Here is a 25,652-nt window from a genome sequence, read left to right on the forward strand (position 1 = left end):
ATCTGGGGAATGAACCAGGATATAGATCTTTCTCTCTAGTACTCTGCCTGTCAAATAAATACGTAAATCAGTAATCTTTAAAAAGGAATTTAAATCTTTAAATTTGATTCTTAACATTTATGTGAATTATGAATGAATAACCAAAAATATTGTGTAGAGTCTAGTACACTGGACTGAACCAATGATTGAGGAAATGTAGTAAGCCTGAGTATGAAAAGGCCTTTCAAATTTTAGGGACAGTTCCAAAGAAGTAGAGAATAGTGTTCGGGCAGATGTAATCTGAGTATTCAAAGAGGATATGAGATTAGTGTATTGGCATACAAATGGGAACTGCCTATAAGTGAGATTGATTCTGCCTGGGGGAAAGTACATGGAGAACAGTACAAGGCTGGGGATGTATTTTGCTACTATTCTCTTCTCCTTTTCTATCCAAGGGGTTGAGTAGAGTTACTTCAAAAAGGTCATAGAAATATAATTAAAAGATGATTTTGCTTTGGTGCAAACAAATACTTTGCAATCTATGCAATTTTTTCATGGCACACATTTTACAGGAAGTTTGTGAAGACCTTAAATGCCTGCTGCTCACATTTGCTCCTTCCACTTCCCTTACTACCCATCTCTACATAGTTTTCATGTAACTTGGCTCCTTTCTAAGAAAATTATTCTCAACTGGCTTCAAAAACTTATAATCATCAAAAGCAATGACCTTTTCCTTTTCTCATTCTGCAGAGTCCCTCTAAAGCATTATATCCTGCTGGTTGTGACCATTACTAAAATTCTTCTCATTTGATTTCTGTAATTCCATCACATTCTGCTTTCTCATTTGCCCTACAATTTCTTCTCTTCTCTGCCTCCTTTATTGTCTGCCTCCTACTTTGAATTGACCAAATATAAGCATACCTTACAACTCACACCTTATACTATTGCTCTTCCACCTCTAATGTTTCTTATCTCCCAACTTCAACTGTTACTGATATGAGTATGTGTGTGTAAATGATCACACAATTTTTATTCATAGTTCTGGCCTTTCTCCAGTCTCACATAAAACTGAGCTAAGACCAAGACAAGAAGTGTGAACTTCATCTTGTAGGTACATGGAGCTGTTCTAAGTTTTTGATATGGGAAATTAAGTGAAGCAATATTTTAGAACAATAATATACAGAGAGCATAAATGAAAGAGGGAATGATTGAAAACAGGACTATTGATTAGAAAAAATCTGTAGTCATATAGCGGTGGTTAAAGTGATGGGGCAAAAATGAGGATGATAAAGTGAAATCACTCTAAGATTGAGGTTATTCTTTGAAGAGAGTGAAGCGCTAATTGAGATGACAGTTTTTAGTTTAATATATGACTTGAAGTCTTTGTATTATGGAGAAAAATGGTACAATAATATAAATTAAAAATTTGGGAAATAGATTGGATTAGGCAAAAACTAGGATTTCTTATAGATGAGTTGCTGTTAGGTTGGCTCAATCTCACTTATATACAGTTGCCATTTGTATGCCAATACCTTCCAGAATTAAAGGTCAAATTTAGACCTGGCACCATACTCCCATATATTAATAACACTGCTTGTTATCAAATGTATACTTCCACTTCAACATCTGAAACCAAGCCTGTACTCTGTATTCTTGCACTACAAAAGTAAAGCAAAATATGAATAGGCGTAACAAGAACAACAACCAGGAATGCTGGCATAAACAAGTTACCAAGCTTCAGACTAACCTAAAGGCTGATAATTTGCTGATACAGGAAATTAAAATTTGTACCAGCATATTATATGGGGATAACTGTGTTATGAATATCAGATTTTCTGGGTTGAACTTAACATGAAGATCACTGGGTAAGATTTCTAGATAAGATATTAATGTCATTCAAAAGGCTTGCTGTAATACTCTTGACCTATAAATCACACATCTGAAAGATAACTTTTTAGTGGTGTGAAGATACTTAGTTGCTTGTCTCTGAATAAATAATTGTAGTGAAATAAAGTTAAAAAAAATCAAAGGTAAGATTAATTTTCTGGTTTAAAGTGTCTAAGAAAATAATATACCAAGAAAGTGATTTGTGTGTGTTTTGTAAACTTGACAACTAATCATGAGAACCATTTATTAATATAGGAAACCATTTGTCTTGAATATGACAGCAGTTCTGATTTCAGATTTTTGTCAATAGGATTTTTAGTTGGAGCAGTCTGACATGTAACTTTGAAGAGGTATAACCTGAATAAAAGCATTCAGCATTCTACTCACAGTAAGGCAATTTTTCTATTGTCTGTAAGCCTCCTTTCCCTGTTCCCTGGTGTCTGTATGTTAAGGTACTGTTTGAATTATTGTTTAAAAGAAGCCAATTATGGGGGAGGAGTAACACATTCATAATATTAATGAGTGATTAATTTATTCCTGGCATTGTGTGAAGCACTCTGCATTGACTTTTGGTTAATATCACTTGTCTAATAATTGTTACAATATGTAATACTTACGAGATTGGTAATATTGTATTTAACTGCTGTTAAGGTACAATTTTTCCACACTGTAACTTTTAAAAATTGATATATACTTTAAACTCAGTGATGTCTGACAAGCTTAATTTAGAGAATTTTCTTTCTTAGTGGAATATAAAATCATGGTGAGACTGAAAGTAGGTATCATAGACTATTTAAAATATCCACTACTTCCCTTTCCCATAGAACCAGAAGGAAACAGATAGAAAGAAATTAGATGAGCTATTCCAGATCACAGACCTGGAAGCATCTGCACCAGAATTCCACAGTATTCCAACCGAATCCAGGAACAGTGCTTATGGCCAGCACACCATGCTGTCTGTTGGGAATGTACCAGCATTTATTAAGTTTTAGCAAAATTGGCATATGTGAATGGCCAGCTTCAGACAATCGCACACTTCAGAAACTGGGCTTGGAAGGATAGGAAATTTACAAGGTCCATAGTATATTGTTGATAGAAGGAGCAGGGTGGAGGCTCCTTGGCAGTTAGGGTCGTTGTGAGTGAAATGGACCTTAAAAAGACAGAAAAACTACCAGAACAAAGAGTAGTCGTGAAGGTGGAGGCCACCCACTTCACTATTTTGTCTAAGTCCAGGTTCTTATGTGCATGCAGAATACAACCCTTCATGCATTAAGGAAGTGTAATAAGGGAGTGTCATGCATTGATTTCATATCTAACTACAACTACAACTAAATCTCAAGAGTTGTATTATGTTTTAACAACTTCATTCCCATAAATTTTAAAAGCAATAAAATTAAAGTAATAAAATAAAATTAAAATTATATACAGTAGTGTATAATCCCTATCAATTTGTTTAAAAAATAAAACAAAAATTTAAAAGGAACATAACATTATTAACAAATATTTTCTTACACTACAGTTGGAATTTAGAGTTTTATGTGTTAGGCTTTTAAAACATTTTTTTAAATTATTTTTATTTTGGATTTTGAATTGTGTGGTACAATATTGCGTAGGCTGGGATTTCCCCCCCCTTCAACTCTATCCCCCCGCCGTCAAATTTTTCCCATTTTGTTACAATAGTGTAGTCCTTCATAAGTAATCATAATTCTATCAGTCTCTTATTTAAGTATGCCGCAACATTGTTGGTACAGACAGTGTCAGACAGTCCAGCATCCCATTGACTACACATGTCCAACAGTTTCATTGGGATTCCTTCTTTCGTCTGGATGCAGGGATGCATAACCCCATGTCTGTATATGATAGACCCGAGTACTCCATCACTATACATTACCAGAAGTGAGAAGCCATGAAACAAGGTCAACAACTGGTATGAGTTAGAAAAGCCACAACAACAACAATATCAACAAATTACAGCACCATGAAAAAAAAAAAAAACCGCACCACTGAGTAACCAACACATGAGTGAGTCTCTTGGGAAAAATGATGCCATCGTATAATTCATGAGTCCATGATGAATTTGACTAGAAAAGAGAGATTATTTGGAATGAACCAAACTGAAATAAAAAACATCAAAACACATGGGATACAGCCAAAAAAGCAAACAAACAATCAAAAAGCAGTATGGATTGGACTATAGTTACATTTTCCATGTTGATTTCCTTATATAAGAGAGAATATATGGTATTTGTTCTTTTTGCGTTTGAATCATTTCACTGGACATAATGGTCTCTAGTTGGGACCACCTGGTTGTAAATAGAATAATTTCATTCTTAATAGCTGAATAATATTCCATGAAGTAGATATACTACAGTTTCTTTAACCACTCTTCCTTGGTCGCAAATCTGGATTGTTTCCATGTCTTTGCTATTGTAGATTGTGCTGCTGCAAATATAGGATTATAGATCCCCTTCTCACATGTAGATTTCACTTCTATTGGGTATATTCCTAGGAGCAGAATAGCTGGGTCATATGGCAGGTTTATTTGCAATTTTCCAAGTACTCTCCATACTGATTTCCACAGTGGTTGTACTAGCCCACACTCCCACCAGCAGTGAAGGAGGGTGCCTTTGTCCCCACAACTACGCCAGCAGGTGTCGTTAGTTGAGTTCTGAATGTAGGCCAGTCTCAGTGGAGTTAGGTGGTATCTCAATGTGGTTTTCATTTGTATCTCTCTTATGGTTAGGCTTTTTTAAAAAAAATATATTTTTCGCAGTGGCTGGCACAGTTCAATGTAAGTATCAGAGAGATCAAGCATTTGTTGAATAAATGAATAATAACCTTAACTATCACACACAACTTGGAAATGTATTTGAATTTAGAAAAAAGTGCTTTAAGCAAGGATGGGGAGCCTCTACAGAGTTGAATCAACCATGGAAGTCATAAAGAGTATTTCTGTTTCTATTCCTGCTTGTTATGAAATGCAGGGGTAGATTAAAGTCATTCATGATCTAACTCTGCTACTCTGCCTCCCAAAAGAGCCAAGAAAAAGAAGCCCATAACAATATTGTCACTCCCTTCATCAGCCCCAGTAATAATATTCACAAACACCATGCGGGTGTGCTCGCGCGCGCACACACACACACACAGACACACACACACACACACACACACACGTTGAGTATTTTCTTTTTAAGTGTCTAGTCAGCTCAAATGGGTTGACTCATGTTTTGGCTTCTAGAACCAAACCAAACTCTTTGGCTCAGCTCTACCTGCAAACTTTCTGGTCTGCTAGGGTATAGTGAAGTGGTTTGAGTTTCTGAGAACAAATAATTGGGCTCTAGGAAGAAGCCAAGACTATACAAAACCCATTTGATTCTGTTCCTGTGGGTTTGGTACCTCTTTAAAAAGGAAAACAAAGTTAGATAAGGACAGTGTTCTGCAAAGTGTGCTTCATAATATTTTTCCTTTAGCATTATCACAATATTTCTGGTATTCTGGACTCCAACTAAATTGGGGACTAATAATTTAAAGTTACGACTTCTTTTAATCAACAACATATATCTTAGAATTAGGGCTAGTGTGAAGCACAGCTAAGCTTGGCTTCATTATGAATCTGTGCTCCTTGGACTTCAAAAGTAAGAAAGTTTCAGACCAGGCTTAGGAGCAACATGAGCTTAAAAGGTGGCTGTGAATAGGAAACATATTAAATCTGTTCCACTGTCTCTCCATGTTGTGTTTTTAACTGGTAGGCTGCATTGTAGGAGAACTTACTGAATAATGAAGACTGATGGAAGTACCAATCTCAGGAAGTGGCTTTTGGTAGCCAGGGAGCAATAAATGCACCAAATTCAAAGCTGGCCTCCCTGAAGTTCACAAATAGTGCAGTTAAACCAATTTTTAAGTGATTTTATAATGTAAAATAGATGTCTCATGTTTTAGATGACCTCTACTTGGGATACAGCATCCAGAAATAATTCTCTATTCATTGAGTCTTGGCCCCTTTTCAAATTGTGAATTGCTTTATATGATTACTTATTAATATGAGGGGTTTTAAAATATTTGTGGGAACATGGAACTCAAAGATAAGTTTGGATTAAAGTGGGTAGGGAAGAATGCAGGAAGCATCTTCCTCATGCCCAAGCTTACAACTCATGTCCCACAGGAAATGAAACAGAACCCTCCTTTCCTGATTGTTAAGTTTTTTAGTTCCTAAGAGGAAGCAGGCAAGGGAGTGGTGATTCCTTCTGTGACCTCATTTTCTGTTTGCAGTTTCATTTATCAGACGATATTTTAGGATTCCAGAATTATCAGTGTCACCAATGACTTATTAAAAGAAAAAGCTCGTGGAAAGAAGTGACAATAATAGGAATAACTGTTCATGTTATGGGTCAAGGAGATGAGCTCAAAGAAGATTAAAAATAACCCATTTGGAGGGTTACATAAAAGCAAGCAAGAAATTATCTTACTCATACTCCCCAAATGATTTTTTAGGCTAATTGTAACTGAAAGGCAAAATTAGGGTGGTAAACTGGTTTGAAATCAATACTGAATACTAGATAGAAAACTGGAGGCTTTTTTTTTAAACGTTATTTATTTGTATTTATCAGAAAGAGACGGGGAAGAGATGTAGAAATCTTGAAGTTGCCAGTTCACTTCCTAAATGTCTGCAATGGTCCAACCTGTGCCAGGTCAAAGTAAGGAGCCTGTGCTCAATCCAGGCTTCCTACACGGTGTCAGGAATTTGTCAGTCCTTGCGCCATTACTTGTTACCTCCCAGGGTGTGGGTTAGCAGGAGGCTGGAGGAGGGACTGCAACCCAAAGTAGGCTGCTAAGGGGTGCACATATCCAAAAGTTGTCTTAACCACTGCCCTGGAGTTCTGGCTGCAAGGAAAGTGTGTTTTTTCTTGTTTCCATGTTGGACTTCACCCTTTGTCTTTCTAAACTAAAGGTGAAAGCACAACCACTTTTTGAGGTTTTGGCTTATGCTTTGTGAATCTTTTAAAACTTTTATCTCTAAGATATTAATTCATTCATGAATTAAAACATCCTGAAGCTTGCTACTCAGAGTAAAGAGAAAGAAGATGAGAAAAATGGGTTGGAAGTGGACACCATATTTCTTCATCATAGGACTGCACTGTTAACAACTCTTCAATTAGTGATTTAGTAACTGTTGGATATGTGATTTCCATGTGTTTATTCTTCTTTCTGTGTGCAATGCCAGAGAATTTTTGCTTGCGTCCTTCTACAATGGACTTGATCTGATCGCCAGTGATGCAACCTCATCGTCAGTCTGCGTTTTGTTCTTTTCATTGGAATGCTGAAAACGTACGGTTGGAATTGAGATCAGAATGGCAATTCTGTTGGAACTCCACCAACAGAAGTCCACGGCTCCATGAATGTAGCCTCATCTTCTTACTAGATACTGATGCGTTTTGAGATCCTGTTTGTGGATTGTATTGCTCCCATAATTATGAAAATATTCTGAAAACAGTTTGCTTGCATAGCCTTCTTTTGACTTATGTGCACTTTGGGTGGCAGATTTGTTAATCCTAATGTGACAGAGAGGAGTGATGATGCAGTGATGATGTTGAACTCTCCAGGAATAATGGCATGATTAGTGTGAGGAAACAACTCTGTTTTTTACATACTGTGTTAGAAAATCAGATGGGCTATTGTTGTACAGGAAGCTGAGGAACACATTTCTGGCAAAATTCTCCCTTCTTTCAAGTGGCAGAGAAGGTTAGTCCCGAGTGGACAAAGAGTGTTAGATGCTTGGCCCATCACAGTGGCCTAGCAGCTCAAGTCCTCGCCTTGTACATGCCAGGATCCCATAAGGGCACCTATTCGTATCCTGGCGGCCCTGCTTCCCATCCAGCTTCCTGCTTGTGGCCTGGGAAAGCAGTGGAGGGTGGCCCAAGACTTTGGGACCCGGCATCCACGTGGGAGACCCAGAAGAAGCTCCTGGCTTCAGACTGGCTCAGCTCTGACCATTGTGGCTGCTCAGGGAGTGAATTATCAGACAATCTTTCTCTCTGTCTTTCCTCCTCTCTATATATCTGAACTTCCAATAAAAATGAATAAATCTAAAAAAAAAATAATAGATGGAACTGAGCAGACTCCACAGCTCTCCTATGTGCCTTTTCTTTTAAGTCAAGAGAGGGGAAATAAAATACCCTCCACCCCAAAAGCCTACTCTTCCAAGTCCATTCATGCTTTTTTTTTTTTTTTTTGCTAAACTGTGTTAGCTATGTTTTCATATAACGTTGTCTTGTCTTCCTTTATTTTCTTACATGCTAACTGGAACATCTCTTTTTTTTTTATTGTTGTTAACATTGTATTATGTGATACAGTTTTATAGGCCCTGGGGATTCCCCTCACCCTTCCCATACCCCTCCCCCCATGGTGGATTCCTCCACCTTGCTGCATAACCACAGTTCAAGTTCAGTTGAGATTCCTTCATTGCAAGCATATACCTAGCATAAAGTCCAGCATCTTATTGTCCAGATAAGTTCAGTGGCCTCTTGGGGAGACCTTCTCTGGTCTGAAGGTAGAGCTAACAGAGTAAAGTTCTGGTCAGTTAAAAGCCCCAACAAAACCTCAGTATCAATATACAACATTATGGAATTAATTGACATAGTATTGGGTAAACAATATGTTAAAAATGTTGGAACTTGCATTATTTTGAACATCTCTTTTTTAATGTTTAAAAGTTCTTTCTGCCTCTGTACCTTTTTTTTTGTTTGTTTTTTTTACAGTTTCTCCTTTGCAGTTGTCTGCTTACTCCTCTCCGAATTCTACTCTCCAGAGGTGTCCTGCAGTAATGTTTGGATGTATAGCTTTCCAGACATCCTCTATGACTCTTCATGCTTAGTAGAATCAGAGACTGTTACGGCTGCTAGGCATTTTGCCGATCATCATTCCACCTCTCTCCCATCATCTCTCTGCAGGCTTTTGGAAGACGTCTCGTCAGACTGTCTCAGCCAAAACTCTGCTTTAGCTAGAGAGCAGCACAACAACTAGAGCCTAGGACTTTTCACCCTTGGTGAAAGGATGTGTGTAACCTCGCCCTAGAACTTTGTACTTTTAGTCTATTGGCTGCCCAGAAATCAGGTCTGGAAGATGGACTTGAGGGACTTTTAGTTAGGTTTTACTTACAAGACTCCATCTATTTTCTGATGGAAAGTGAAGTTCTAACCAAATATCAACGCCTAGAGTTTATCTGTGCATATGCCCTGCTTCTCTTGGGTCTCTGTGGCTGGTTCCATAGGTCAAGAGTGCCTTGCTTTCTGGATCAACTTTCTTGAGCTGAGACTGTCTTTGTCCCAGTGACACACTCTCTCTCTCTCACTTGCTTTAGGCGTAGGGACAACTTTCCCTATTTTTGCTTTGATTGCTTCTAAGAAGATACAACTTCTAGAAAGATGTGACAGAGGGGTCATTTGAGCTGCTGATTTTCTGAGTCTTTTCTGAATGTGCCCCATGGAAACCAGGATTTTTCTCAGTACTGTTATAATTTTTTCACTTGGCTGAGACTTAAAACTTAATCAGTAAACTTTTACTTTAAATGTCTTGTCTAACCTTTTTCTTTGTATTTTTAGACTCTTTCGTAGGTTTTCACTGCACACTCAGCTTGACAGTACCCACATCCTCTGCACAGATGCCTACTATCTCCAAATAACCCATGTAAGCCTTCAGTCCCATTCTACCTGTAACTACGAATGAATCTCAGAGGTTCTCACGCACCTGGCCAACCTGGAAGTTACAGGATCACTCTTCTCTCCCCCGGTGCAGATCTTTGGCCTTTGTTCATAGTCTATCATCTCTTCTGAGTAAGAATAAATATGCTTGTTTTAGCTATAGTCAGACCTCTGATACAGATATAATTCATAGTTGAGGAAAGAGATTTTGGTTTTCGTTTCCAAGATTCCAAATGGATCAAACTTGAATTTGTAAAGAACATGTTGAGTAGATGCCAGAGAGGCCCACTCTGCAAATACAATTTGCAATGAACAGAGTGAAGATGAGCTTTCTGAGTTTGGTGGTGGTGGTGGTTGCCTGATGGTCTCTTTCTTGTTGTCTTTTGCCTTTGGTTTCCCTTTGTGTGTGTTCATATGTGTATATCAGGAGGCGTGCTAGCGTGTATCATTTTGTTTCATGCAATTACAAAGCAATGCTTTCTTGTTTACCTTGCAAATCCACTTCAGCAGCAGAATCTGTTCTACAATTGGGATTGCTGCTGCGACTGACTGTAGCATTCCCTTCAGTTCAGGCACAAGCCTCTGAAACCTTAATTACAAACAGATGGTGCTCTGAATCAAGAATTCCCCTCTCTGGCTACTCAGCCTGAGCAATGAACTGCCTAACTTGGATCCTACAGGCTTCTTGAAAAACTCCACAGGCTGCCTTACTAGCACACTGGTAACATGCAGAAGATTGATATTTTCCAGACCCAAGCAGGACTTTGAAATAATACCTAGCGGTTGTAGAGAGTTATTTATTTTCCCCTCCTCCCACAAGTGTTTTCACATACATGATCTCATTTTATCCTTCAAATAGTCCTTGGAGTTAAGCTGGGAAAGTAGTATTTTCCCCCCAGGAATCTGGGATCCAGAGATGTTTAAGTAACATACTCAAGGTCACACAGTTGTCCTTGCCTGCTTTCCACTAAGATGGCACCAGTATTTGTCTCATGTCAAAAAGTTCTAACGTCTTTTCAGGTCTTTCATGAATGCAGGCTGTCATCCTGATAGCTTAGATTTTAGTTGAATTTGCAACATCTTTTTGTGTTTTGTTTTTGTTTCCAAGGACTGAAGTTATATATCCAAAGCAGTGGTTTTGGGGGCCTGAAAAGTACGTGGGGAGCTTGTTTGGTAGATCCCTGTGTAGGAGATCAAAAGATGCAGTCCCAGATTCAGCAATAAAACAAAAACAAAACCACCCACGTGATTCTGAATCTGGAGGTCTGTGTAAACAGTTTTCCAAGAGCTAACCAAGCAAGGCACTTAAGATGTCTGAGCTTTTGTTTCTGCATTCAAAAAAACAGAGTAAGGCAAGACTAGAATCAATTCCTAAATTATCTCCAGAAATTGACATCGATTCCAATCCACTAAAAACTTAACAACTCATGTCAAATTTTCTGTTTTGGAAGAAACGGTATTTGTCTAACAAAATATTTTGGAGGTAAAAAATGAAACCCCAAGGGTTGGGATATTCTGAGAGGATGCCAATGAAACTATAGAAGAATTTATGAAAAGTTATGAAGTTGGGGCTTTATAGGTTAAAAGAGCCAGCAAAAGAATTCCAAGTGGTGCCTTAAGGTCTCTCTGGGCAGGCAGAGGTAACTGGCATGGAGATGCAAGAACTGGCTCTGTGACCCTGCTCCCCACACATTCAGCACAATCTCCATTTTGTGCAAATGGAGGCTTTTCTGTAGGAATTACTGAAGAGGCAGGGGTTTACTTCTGATAGAACACAGAACACTGAACAGAAGCAATCATGCAATGCTAAGTCCTCAGAATCTGTAGGAATCTAAGAGCATTGGATTTCCTCAGACTAGAATCGAGGTAGCAAGCCTATATCACCAGGTCTGTAGGACAGATGTGGTCAGGTGGCATCTGGAGTAACGTGACAGTAAATTTGATGATAGGATAAGAAAGTATTCTTGAAATAGTGCCATGGGTTTGAAAGCACTAGATCTCACAACAAAGGTGAACAAGGATGTCTCCACGGTAGGTGAAGGTCAAGGAACTGTGCAATGCAGCTTCAGCTAACCTTGCAGAGTAAGTTTGGATGCCTCTGTTCCCTTTCCTATGCCATGCGTGTTGGAAATTCGAATGGAGTGTGGATACTTTTAACCTGGCAGCCAGAGCCAGAACATTGGGCATTTACTGCATCTGGAAATTGTTACCTCAGGATCCTGAGGAATGGTTCTTGGTCCGAAAAAGCAGAGGCTGGGGAGGAGCAAGGCAGAGGACAACAGATGCAAAGCGTTCCTTTCCAGCTCAGCACAGAACTGGCATTTTACTTGAATGCAAAGCAGAGTTCTTCTCTCTGCAGAAAGGCAACTCAGACTTACTGCCTTACAGGCGCAATGGATCCTCATCTGTAGTGTGAATGCTAGGTAGTTTCAATATGTCCAGTCGGGGCTGCGATGACAGTAGTTTCTAGAATGCATATGTTGAATGTTTCAGCCCTCTCAGTATATAAAAATAATTAGCATTGATCTGCTGAAAACTAAAGGTTTGGGTGTGGGGATTCTCACAGAAATCTGTAGATTTCAAGGGTAACTCTGGACTAGTTCTGGCAGAATTTAGTAAGGCCATGATAAATTAATGGTAGGACTGCTAATGAGTGCCGAGGGCCCAAGAGCCCCAGTATAATCTTAACTTTTAAAATAAAGATTCCTCCATTTTCTTACTGTTAGTGAAAGTTCCCTTTAAGAACACTGCTCAGGTGGACCACTTACTCTCTCCTTCCTTGGCATTCTGGGGCCAGTAGGGGCAAGCAGAGCAAAGACCAGTATTCTTTTGGCTTTTCCTTTTATTTATTCTTCAAATGTTTGTTGAGCAGCTACTGGTCTAGCACTCAAGGTTAGGTTCTGGGAGTCCAGCTGTGAACAAAACAGCCTGTCTTGTGAAGTGTGTTTTGTAATTAACTCTTTTAATCAGAATTCCACCATTAAAGCTTTTGTTGTATCAAAATACCTTTTCTTGCATCTTAGTGGGTGAGATGCCTGTTAGGACACCTGCCATTTCAGAGTGTCTGGGTTCAAGACCTGGGTTTATCTGAGACTGCAAAACCAGCGAGGTGATAGCTGATGGAGTCTCTGCCACCCCCATGGTAGACCTGAGTTGAATTCCTAGTTTTTGGTTTTAGCCTAGTTCGGTTCCAACTGTTGAGGCAACCAAGGAGTAAACCAGTGGAGAGAAACTCTCTCTTTCTCTGCCTCTCTCTTTCTCTCTCTCTCTCTCTCTCTCTCTCTCTCTGAGGGAATCACCCCCTCTTGCTGTTGTTTGCAAACTGCCTAGTTCCAGGTTTTGAAGCCTTTCAATCTGGGTTATGGGTATAGGTAGAGTGGAGCATTTTTCTTGACTTAGCCCATCCACTGTTTAGGTCACAGAGAGATCTTCATCTGCATCTCTTTTCTTTAAGACATTTTGTACCATGAAAAAGACTTACACTATTGCAATTTTGCTCTGTGACAACTTATGGAGAAAATTTAACCACAGATGTGAGGACCCTATCTTTTATTTGATTCTTGCTTTAAGGCTGAGTTTTGATCAGTGCTTGTTATTCAGTTGTGTATTTTACCATATGGGATTAAAAAAAACAGTTGCTTTCTCTATGCCTTGTAAGTCTTCCAATTCCTGGACCTTCTTTTATTCCTGTTTGCACATTGGTCAATTCTTTTCTGAGCATATAATTTTCTTGTAACAATATCTTGCTGTATTCATTTTCTAGGGCTAATGTAATAAAGTACCACAAACTGGGTGGCTTGAATAACAGAAATGCATTGTCTCACAGATCTTGAAGCTAGGAGTCTGAGAACAGAGGGCTGTGAGAAGACTCAGTCCCATCATGCCACTTTCTTTGCTCCTGCTGCTTTGCTGATAATCCCTGGATTGCTCTACTTAGAGATTCATCTACCTTCTCTGCCTTCATCATTACATAGCATTCTTCCTGAATGTGTCTCCAGGTTCAAATCTCCTCCTGTTTGAAATTGTGACTCCAGTTATATTATGAGATTATATTTAAACTTGATTATTCAGTATCTCCAACAACTTTGTTTCTTAGGGATGAGGACACTAACGTATGTGTTTTAAAGAAGTGAGAGGACACCATTTAGCCCATAACTCTTGCCAAATACAAGGGTTTTTCAAAAATCGACTTATTCTATGTTGATTTAGCATAAAATATTGAAATCCATGCAGTTTTTATAATATGCATTTTCCATGAGTTCTGAAGCATTTACTTACAGAAAACAACTAAGGCATAATAGTTATATTCTTTTTAGTTTTTAAGAGATTTTATTTGCAAAGCAATAATGGGTTGGGGGAAAGAGAGAAAGAGCAGGTGAGCAAATGATGGCATTAGAGAGAAAAGGAACTTTTTTCTTTTTTATCTCCTGATCCACTCCCAAATGCCCAGGGCTTGGACTATCCAATAGAAGGCCCCTGGAATTCCACCTGGGTCTTTTACAGGTATGTAGCAGGCCTTCAGGTATTTGGCCCATCTTCTGCTGCATTTTCAAATATTTCAGCAAGCAGCTAGATTAAAAGCAGAGCTTCTAGGGCTCAAACAGGCACTCTTTTATCAGATGCTGACACTGCAGTTGGAAACTGTGTCACAATGACAGCTCCCTACTTTCTGTTTTCTAGCCATTTTTTCTTGGGGTTGAAAGTTGATTTAGTGCATGATCTGCATCTCATGTTATCATAAGCAAAAACCTTAATCTAATGTTACCAGTTTTAGCCTCATAGAGTTAATCAACATTGAAATATGGACCTCTAACCCTCATACCATGTAGTGCACATTCCAATTTGTGGGTTATGGAGACATGTACAAGAGTTCTTACAAGTTAGGAATCCTATAATAGTCTGGCTTTTCATTTAAATTATTTTATGTTAGTGTATAAATTTTATGTATTATACATAAATTTAGGAACATAAGGATACTCTGGATATGAATTCTTCATCAGTTGCAAGATGCAAGTATTTTCTCCCTTCCTGCTGGCTGCCTCTTCACTTTTTTTGAGTGTTTTCTTTGTAGTGCAGAAGTTGATGTAATGTCATTTGTCTGTTTGTTTCAATTGCATGTGCTTCTCGGTATGTTTTCCAAGAAACATTTCTTGGGCCTGGAACGATGGCTCAGTGGTTAAATCCTTGCAGGAGTGGGATCCCATATGAGCACTGGTTTCGTGTCCCAGCTGCTTCACTTGCCATCCACCTCCCTGCTTCTGGCCTACGAAAGCAGCAGAGGATGGCCTTGGGACCCTGCACCCATGTGGGAGACCCAGAAGAAGCTTCTGGCTCCTGGATTCTGGCTTTGGATCAGCTCAGCTGTGGTTGTTGCGGCCATTTGGAGAATGAACCAGCAGATGGAAGATCTTTCTGTAAAAGCCAGGAAGCCCTTGTCTATGACGATGTCTTATGGTTTTCCTAACATTTTTCTCTCTTAATTTAATGGTGTCAGGTAGATCTCAGCCCTTGTTCCATTCTGTGTTGATTTTTGTATAAACCATAAGGTAGGGGTCTTGCTTCATACTTCTGCATACAGATATTAAATAATCCCAGAATCATTTGTTGAAGAGATTGTCCTTTCTCCAGGGACTGAATTTAGCTTATTTGTCAAAGGTTTATTGATTGGGCCTAGCACTATAGCTTAGTGGCTAAAGTCCTCACCTTGCACGCTCCAGGATCCCATATGGGCGCTGAATCATATCCCAGTTGCTCCACTTCCCTTATAGCTCTCTGCTTGTGGTGTGGGAAAGCAGTGGAGGATGGTTCAAAACCTTGGGACCCTGTACCCAGGTAGGGGACCTGGAGGAGGCTCCTGGCTCCTAGCTTCTAATCAGTTTAGTTCCAGCTATTGCAGCCACTTGAGGAGTGAACCAGCAGATGGAAGATCTTTTTCTTTCTCTCTCCTCTCTGTAAATCTGACTTCCCAATAAAAATAAATAAATCTTAAAAAGATATTGAGTGGTTATGGGTTCATAAATTGATTTCTGGGATTTCTATTCTGTTCAATTAGCCTACATATTTATATTTTTGTTTCAATATCATGCTGTTTTGAGTAGTGCTGCCATTTAGTGTGTCCTGAAGATTAAGAGAGCAGAGTTGATGAAACCATCTGTGCATGAATCTTTTTCATTGTCTTATGGAGTGATCTTCAGACGTCAGTTTTCTATTTCTGTTGAGGTCAGTTTTGGTAAATTATCTCCTTAGAAAATAATCTATCATTTTTGATTCCCAGTTTACTCACGTAGAGTTGACTCGAATAATGTTCTCCGAAGGGGTGATATGCAAAATGTTACACTCTGTTGTAACGGGTGTTGGTGAGTCATAGCAGATGGCATAAGCAACCATGATGAGTACAGACCACCAACAACCAGTGTAATACTCGTGACCAAAAGATTAATCTTACTTTTATGAATCGAAGTTCCTACTGTGTGTGCCTTTAATCTCTACATTATTTTCCCATTTCTTTCTTTCTTTAATACTGCTCTGCTTTTTTGCCCCTGTTTTTATTTCCCAGTTGTATTTCATCATTCTCTAGATTTCAGTTGATCCTCTGCTTTTCTTACATTCTCATTTGTAATAATAAACATTTAGATTGTTTAAATTTCCCCTTAGTGCTCTTTCGAATATGTGATTAGTAGGCTAGACATGTGAAGTTTTTTGATCTTTTCCTGTTACTTCTTATTGTCCCAATGATTGCTCAGGCGTGTGTGTGCATGCTTTCAGTTACCAACTGTTACTTGCTTTGTATTAGTTCTAGCAATGCTTCCTACACTTATATTTTTGGGATTCTCCGATTTTTCTCTTCAAGGTTCATTAATGAATACAGGACATGAATGTGGGCATTAAGCATAACATTCTCTTTTTGAGAGTATAATTTAAAATAAATCAGTTGTACTTTGTTTTTTTCTCTTTATATTCCAAGAAACTTATTAATACATCTTTCTTCCTTTCTTTCCTTCCTTGTGAGATAAAATATTTTTAGTCTACATTATAATCAAAGGGTTAATGCTCCACTAAAGAAAGGGGTCGGCAAAATAAAAGTAAAACAATAGACTTTAGCAAGCACATAGACAAGGGGTAGAAACAATAATTAAAAAAAAAAAAGGTAGAAACAATAATTTTTTAAAAGGTGTGAATTTTACTCATATACAGTAAATTTTCAAATAATCACAGATAAATTATAATAGTATATTTGCATATTATTTACCACCAGAAATAAAACATTATATTTTGGCTTTATTGACTTAATATAATGATTGTTTTTTATTTTATTGCAAATGTAACAGTTTAATTCTCTGATGGCTGAATAATATTCCATTATATATGCATTATATATATATAGTGGGAAGTTTTATATATATAATGGAAGATATATATATATATATAACTTTCTTTATCCATTCATCAGTTGATGAAGTTGGTAGAAATTTAGGTTGATTCCATTTTTTTCTTTATTATTTCTGCATAAAAAATCATTTTATATAAGGTGAACATATTTTATGTGTTAAATATATACAGATTTAGGAACATAGTGATACTTCTCACTTTACCCTCCTTCCTACCCATTCTCTTAACTTTCCCACTCATTCTTTTCTTTATTTTAATTTCAACCGTGACTCATTTTGTTTCTTTTACACTCAGAAAGTTAACACTTCACCAAGTAGAGAATTCAACACAGAGCAAGGGAAAAACCACCGTTACTTAAGAGTATAAACAAGGAATATAAACAGTAATCAAATTTCAAAATGTCAAGCTAGCTCATATGCATTACATTTTTTTTTTACTCTGTAACCACAACAAGGAAACATGATATTTATCTTTTTTGAGCTGGCTTATTTTACTAAGCATAATGGTTTCCAGTTGCGCCCATTTTTCCAAACACAGGATTTTGTTCTTTTTATGGCTGAGTAATATTTCATAGTGTATATATACCACATTTTCTTTTTTCAGTCATCAGTTGATGGATATCTGGGTCAATTCCACATCTAAACTATTGTGAATTGCGCTTCACCATACATGAGGATATGAGAACTCTTTCCTGTGCTGATTCCATTTCCTTTAGGTAAATCCCCAGGAGTGGGGTCACTAGGTCATGTGGCAAAGCTATTTTCAGATCTTTGAGGAATCACTATTCTACCTCCTTTAACTAGCACAACTGAAGCCAGGAGCCAGGAGCTTCTTCCAGGTCGCCAGTGTACATGTGAGGGGCGCAAGCTCTTGGATATTAATCAGCCAGGAATAGAACCAGGGCCCATATAGGATGCTGGTAGCACTGATAGAAGATTAATCTAAGCCACATGTCAACCTCCATTTCTGTTACTTTTATATATTTAATTTTAAATTGAAGTTTAATATATTTTTATCTAAATTTGATAGCACTCTATGTAATGATTTTTACATTATTTTGGTGCTGTAATTCAACTAAAGAGTGTAAGTAACCAACAGGCACTACACACTAGCATTGCAAAGCATCCTACTTGTTTGTTTCTTGTCTCAAGTTCTTTTTTTGGTTACCACTTTTGTGAGCAAAGTAGATTCTTCCCGTGATAAGAGATTCCTTCAGGGGAGAGAATAGAGCAGTGTCACTGCTTGGAATCAGTTATAACTGGACTACCCAGAATTCAAGATGCCATTCCTTTATCCTTCCTTAGTATTGGGCTGCTTCTGAGAAAGGTGTATGTCTCCTTTTGGGCCCCTCTTCTTGTAGGTATTCTATGGAGCTAGAGTAGGGCCACAAAAGTTGAGTCTAAAGACCTAGATAGCCTGTTCCATTGTTCCACATTGGGGCACACACTCTGGATAATTGTGCTTGGTTTGATTTATTTGAAATCTGCCCTGCTCCCTTGTTTGACCTCCCTGCAGGCAGTTATTTGCCAGATAATGTAGTTCAAGGGTTAAAGTTATCGGTGTCTTCTAAATTTCTTGGAGAAAGTTATGCAGAACCATCTCGAATCTGGCATTTTCTAATTGTGGATATCTATTTAGAGAAACGTATTACTATTTTGCTAGGATTAGTTCTCCAAGTATTATAGTACATTTATGAAATTTCAATCTACTTTCCAACAATCTCTTCTATATGAATTTCCATTTTTCTATGCTCTCACTAATACACATCATATTGTTTGCTCCTGATATTCCAATGTAGCATGCCTCTTAAGTTACACCTTAATTCTTAGGTGACAAGTAAATGTGTTTTTTTTTTTTTGAAGAATTTTCTGTTGTTGTCTTTGATAATTTTGGAATTTTTTTCTTATAGGGTATATTGCATGTTAAGTAATTTATAAGTTTTATTTTTAATGTTTTTCCATGTAGTTTCTATTTTGAGTCATTTCTTTATTTCTTTAAGGTTATATACCCACATATAAGTTTCTTTGAGGATATAGATCTTATTTGAGCATTTATCCTGGTAAGTCTGGAAATTGTGTTGAATATAGTATAAATTAAGCTGTATTATTTTTTTCAAATTGTTAGTTATGTGTTCTATCACTGCTTCCAGACTTTATTCTTTCCTCAAAAGATTTCACTATGAACACGTTCGTCTTATGCTTATACAAAACAGTTTTGAACTTTAATGTTACTTGACTAGTTTCTTATTTTTTTTTATGTTAGTACTTCATTATTTTAACTCTCATTTTACATATCAACACAATTCCTAGCATGGCCAAATTGTTTTTTTATCCCAGTTTTCAAAATTTGTTACTTCATTTCATGGAGTATTCTTTCAGGTGAACTTTGAAGTAATTTGTTGAGTTTCCAAAAATAAATTCTCAGACCTACTGGGATTGCACTGAGTTTATTTATTTATTTGGAAAGAGTTGACTTGTTGATGATATTAAGCTTCCTTGCTGGTAACATAATGTAATTCTCCATTTAGACCAGTTTTCTTTCATGTTCTTTAATAACAATACTGTGGTTCTCGTTGCAGAGGTTGCATATCTCTAACTTATTAGGTACCACATATTATTTTGTCCATAGGAATATATAATATGTTTTCTAATTCCTTTCTGGAATATAGGACAATGGTGAATGCTATCTGTTTGGCTATTGATATTCTACTAATATTTCTTATAAATCCTGCCACCTTTTCAGATTATTCTTTGGAGTCTTATACCTATAAAAATGTGATGTGCAAATAAACTTCGTTTTTGCTCCTCTTTTCCAGTATGCATACTTTCTGATTTTTTCAAAAAATATTTGGAAACCAGAGAGAAAGAGAGAGAGAGGAGAGAGAGTGATTGAGATCTTCTATCTCCTGGGTTTTTTCTAATGTGTCTTTTTAAAGATTTGTTTCAAAATAAGGGCTACAGAGGAGAGAAAGAGATCTTCTATTTTCAGGTTTACTCCATAAATGGTTTCAACAGCCAGGGGTGGGCCAGGCTGAAGCCAGAAGTCTTAATGGGGTGTCCTATGTGAGTGGAATAGGCCAAGCACATAAGCTATCTTCTGCTGATTTTCCTAGGTAATTAGCAGGAGCTGGATTGGAAGTGGTACAGCTGGGATTTGAACTGGCTCCTATTGGGGATGGCAATGTCTCAGGTGGCAGTTTTATCTGCTATGCCACAACACTGGCCATGGCTATTGCTTGCAAGTACATTTTAGGTTATATCTTTCTAACTGATATACATTATTATAGGTACTAGTTATTGTTATTATCTTTGCTTCAAATTGTTAATCTTTTTAAAAAAAGATTTATTTTTATGCTAAAGTCAGATATATAGAGAGGAGGAGAGACAGAGAGAGAAAGGTCTTCCGTCCACTGATGAACTACCCAAGTGGCCGCAATGGTGGAGCTGAGCCAATCCAAAGCCAGGACCCCAGAGTCTCTTCTGGGTCTTCCTGTGGGCACAGGGTCCTAAGATTTTGGGCCATCCTCCACTGCTTTCCCAGGCCACAAGCAGGGAGCTGGATGGGAAGTTGGGCTGCTGGGATTATTTCCAGCGCCCATATGGGATCCTGGCACGTGCAAGGTGAGGACTGTAGCCACCAGGCTACCAAGCTGGGCCACAAAACAGTTAATCTTTAAAGTAAGAAATGAGAATCATTTATATTCACCTGCGTTTAAGTTTTTGGTATACTTCAAAGGTCTATCTGCTTTAATTTTCCTCAAGGCTGGACTCAATGCACATCTTTTATTTGCACATTTTCTCAGATATATTCAGAAACACAAAGTCAGTCTCCAGTCTTTCTCGATGTAAAAATTCTATGCAGACCATGTATTCCTTTCAGTACTTTACAGGCTTCTTTTCATTGCTATCTGGCTAATACTCTGAGAAGAAGTGAGAAATTCTTGTTCACCTGTTTGTAATAAATCTTTTTTTCCCATTGGCTCCTTTTAATGGTTTTTATTTCCGATTTTTCAGTAATTTAACTGTAACGTGCAGATAGTAGAATATCTTAGGATATTTGTAACTTATTTATATTTTTCCTTCCTATATCTTTCCTCTCCTTCTATAAACTCCGTATTTGTTAAATTGATGCTGTTCCATACAGCACTGAAGCTGTGCTCATTATTCTCAGTATCATTTTCTTATTTTCTGTACTTTTATTTGGATAGTTTCTTTTATTTTTATCTCTAAGATCAATATTATCTTTTTAAATTTAGTCTACTGTTAAGCTGACATGATGTAAATTTTTCATTTCAGATATGCTTTTTATGGGATTTCCATTCCTTCATGCAGATTATAGTCCTCCATTTACACTATGTTCTTGTTCACTCAATTAAACTGTCTTTGAGGATTTAGCCATTCAGCCACTAGGCCCAGAGTTAAATTTTTATTTTGGTTCAAAATTTGTTGAAATATGTGCATAAGAGGTTTCTTCCAAAAACTCATGGAACAACGACAAAAAAGGCATGTAATGAAAAAGCTAAACATGGATCTAAAGTATTTTAATTGCTTATTGTGGGAAGCTAAATATTACACTATTATGACAAGATCCTCATGTCTGGACATATCAATTTAAGATGACTAATAATATAACTAGATATTGAAGTGTGATATATACATGAACAGTTGAGGAACAGTCTATACCCCAAATATAGTAACAACTTAAGACTATCAAGGAGATGAGAAATCAAATTCAGAAATAGAGGTGGCTGAGGTGCGATTACCCAGAAACCAAGTAAAGAATGTTCTATCAATTGTGTTAAATAGTGCTGATGGTCAAGTATGAACTGATCTTTGGATTCACAAACATTGGAATCATAATGACCTTGACCCAGGAAATTTTGTTAGAATGTTACTGATTGAAAGCCTGATTGGAGTGAATCCAAAATAGAATTTGAAGTGGGGGATTAGAGTAGAATGTATGGACAAGTGTTTCAGAGAAATTGCTATAAAATGAAGGATTAAAAAAATCATGTACAAAGGAATGTAGTAGATACAAAAGTAAGGACTGTGACATTACTTATTCTTGAAGGATTGCAAGGAGTTTACGAGTAAACCTTTGGACCTCAGTTTTGGATGGAAAGGCAATTCTAGGGAAATACTGGTAAGTGTTGGACAGTGTCTCTCTAAAAAGACAGTCATGTCATAACTATTGCCAATTTTTGTGATTTAAGTCTTCCCATCATGATAGATTTCAAGATAAATGTGATGTCACTGAACATGCCATTGGAAACCAATACATACAACCCACTTCAGGGTTGAGCATTTCTAACTTATTGTATGATTGTTGGTCTGTTTAGATTTTCATTATACTTTTTTTTAAAAAAATTGTTAACTTGAAATCATGGTTGGCAGCTAATTGAGCAAGAGAAGGTGAAAGAGTGAATATTTTCTGTTCATCCGATGCTTTGCTTCCCAGATGGCTTCAATGGTAAGGCCAAAACGAGGAGCCCGAAGATTCTTCTACATTTCCCACATGGGTGACTGTAGCCCAAGTATTTGGGCTGTCTTCCACTACTTTACCCAAGCCATTAGCAAGGTGTCAAATCAAAAGTGGAGCAGCCGGGACTCAAACTGATACCCTGTTGCATGCTGGGATCTTAGGCGTGGGCTTAACCTCTTGTGCCACAATGCTAGGCCCCTTCTACTTATTTTTGAATTGGTTTCAATAATTTGTAATTTTTGGAACATTATTTGTTTCTTTTAAGTCATCTTAGGTTGTTATTGCTAATGGAGAAAGGGCAGTGAAGAATGTGAATTGTTTAAAAATTTGAGTTTTTGTTTACTTCCTTTGTGTGAAAATCATAATATAGTACCAAAAATATGGCTTATTTTTCTCACTCTTCCAGTGGAAGAAGACTACAGGATATGAAGAAGTATGGGTGTTAAACTGCTTTTTATTGTGGTTACACAAGATTTACAAACAAATTGAAATAGGACCTTTTACTCTAAAAAGCCTGCTTGAGTAGAAGACTAAATTAAAAACTTTGAAAATTTAATGAGCACAGTAGGACTAAATAACAATTGATGGCCACTTGCAGAGAAGGTGGTTTAATGGCTTGAACCTATGAAGACACCAAATTGCTATCTTGCAAATGTATCTATTTCTTTTTACTTGCTGTAGAAGTTCTTGTGTAATTCTACTCCAGGTAAGAATTGTGATATTGCTAAGCATGCAAAAGCAGGTATGCACAGAATATTAGAAGATCTAAACATTTAGATCTTATTATTTTTATTATTTTAAAAAGTTTACATTATATTCGTGTATGTTTCTGTAGGTCTAGGGATTCCCCTCTCCATCTCCATTTCCTTTCTTTCCATTCTCCACTCCACACACTGTTTTCTCCCAAATTATTACAATAGTATTATTCCTTCAGCAAATGTCATGAGTCCAACATTCTGCTGTTTAACTGTATCATGGCATTGTAGGTATAGGCAATGGTAGAAATTCTAGTATTCTTCTGTCAAGGCATATTTAAGTTTCATTGCAAATCTATCTTTTATGCTGGAGTAGAGATGCATACTGCAATGCATCTTCATTTGCTAGTAAAATTAGATTTAAAAAAATTCTGTTTACTCAATTGCAACGTTTCATTTCCATAGTATTTATCTTTGAAGTTGAGATTTTGTAAACAAGTTGTGTGAAATAGCAACATGTAAATAGAAATATCAGAAAGAACATAAGTAATGACAACACTTTTAAGTGTACTTTGAAAGTAGAAGTCATTTTAAAGCAATATAATTGACTTCGTCTTGTGGGGCCATTTCAATGAAATTGCCTCATTCCCATTGATCAAATTTTCAAATCTATCAGTTAAGGGTGAAATAAATCTTTTCCGCGCTATAGGGAGAAAGTTCCGATTTTCAAAAAGGCAGAACCGAGTAAACTGGTGTCAACAATATTACAGCAGGGTTAGATAAAATATGTCGTGTTTCCTCATGGCTTTCAAATGAGCCTCTGGCATTTCAAATGGAACCTGTAGTGATTATGAGGGCAATTGAATAACTGATTGTAAAATTATGTTGAGAAATTTTTGATATTTTACAATGTCAAATTTTTATGAAAATATTGCTAAAGCTCAATAAATTCACAATTCTTGTCACTTTAGAAAAAAGTAGTATTTCAGTGTATTCTTGTGTCTCAGAAATTTTATCCTATGATGATGACTAAGTTTTCATTTTGGCTACATGTGATTTTAATCCTTTGGCATTTGTCATTCAACTAAACTAGATATTCAGCTATGGACATGAAGTCATATGTCTTCAATAAGGGAACATTTTTCTTTCAAAATTTTGAGGGTGTTCCAGCCTTTGGTGTTGATATTGAGAAATCCAGTCCCACTAGAATCTCATAATCTGTATAAGGCTATTACCTTTGAGCATATTTCAGATCCTCTCTATGTGGCATCATAGATTTTCTTAAAACACGTTATATATTTCTGCTAAATATAATTCTTTTTTAATCTGCTGGAACCTCTTGACTCATTTGTTTCTCTCATGTTTGTGAGCCCCATATCTTTCAGTCTACTTCCCAGTAGATTCCTTTAAGTTTACCTTTCAACCTTTTGACATGTTTTATTTTTCTTACCACAATTCTAGTCTCTGTGATTGTTTTCTTTATTATTTTGTTGGTGATAAAACATCTCTATTTTGCATAACATATTAATTACATTTTGATGTTTTCTTCTATTTCCTGTTGGAGCTCCATTCCTCCAAGTATTTGTCCCTGCCTTATGCTTTGTATTTTTTGTCATTAATATTAGAGTCTTTCCTCAAATGTCTGTTGATCTTGGTAATGTCATTACGTTTAAGAATTAAGAGACTCTGTGTCTGTGTATAGGTTTTAAAGGGTATTCTTATATCTTTGGTTAACAGAAATAGCCATTTCTTTGGGAAAACACTTCCCTCCACCCCAATGTAATATCTTCTGCATTTTCACATCTCCTCTCTATATTTACAGGAGCATAATCCACAATATAAGCCAACATTTACACGCAGTACAAAGCAAGTAGATATGTAGGTAAACGTGTATGTACATATATTCTCAAAGATTAACTGTATAATGGAGACTAGCATACTGGGAAATGAAGATACATTGCAGCATGCGTCTCTCCTGACAAATAAAGAGGACTATCAATGAAATTGTTAAATACACCTTGACAGTAGGATACTAGACTTTCTGCCATTGCCTATACTTATAATGCCATGATACACTTAAATAGCAGTTACTTTTGCTGAATGAGTATAATATTGTAATAACACAGGGAGGAAAACAGTGGGTGGGTGAAGAATGGGGAGGAAGAAACGGGAGATGGGGGGAGTAATCCTTATTCCTATCAAAACCATGTCATAGGAAATAATAATAGTAAAGAAAAAATTGAAAAAAAGAAGTTTGGGTTCTCAACTACTATTATTCATTATATTCTTTTCATTGTTTTCACATGTTTTCCTATTAGTAACATGACCTCCTATTTCCGGTTTTTTCTTTCCCATCTCCAAATTCTGTGTCTTTCTGTAGTATTTTGTGGAGTCCTTTGCTGCATCACAGTGTGTCGCCAGTTAGAATTTATCTTGTGTTTCTCCTCTGACTATAACTGCCTTGAGGGCATCAATCACACATGTCTGCCAGTCAAAGAGTGAAGTGTGAGCTAGAGAGCCAGTT

At 37.1% G+C, this 25,652-nt stretch overlaps 1 long non-coding RNA gene across 2 annotated transcripts; it reads left to right on the forward strand.

Annotated features, from left to right (window-relative positions):
* Positions 1 to 2,125: 2,125 nt before the first annotated feature.
* On the forward strand, positions 2,126 to 25,652 carry LOC121159438. 2 transcript variants are annotated; one of them, XR_005884365.1, is made up of 4 exons: positions 2,126 to 2,254; positions 18,952 to 19,011; positions 22,023 to 22,094; positions 25,509 to 25,652. It is a non-coding gene; the product is annotated as an uncharacterized LOC121159438 (long non-coding RNA). The 2 variants fall into 2 exon arrangements; XR_005884366.1 differs by lacking the exon at positions 18,952 to 19,011.

The sequence above is a fragment of the Ochotona curzoniae genome, unplaced genomic scaffold (assembly GCF_017591425.1).
Source record: "Ochotona curzoniae isolate NIBS_2020 unplaced genomic scaffold, NIBS_Ocur_1.0 contig_1014, whole genome shotgun sequence".
In the NCBI taxonomy this organism is placed as follows: domain Eukaryota; kingdom Metazoa; phylum Chordata; class Mammalia; order Lagomorpha; family Ochotonidae; genus Ochotona; species Ochotona curzoniae.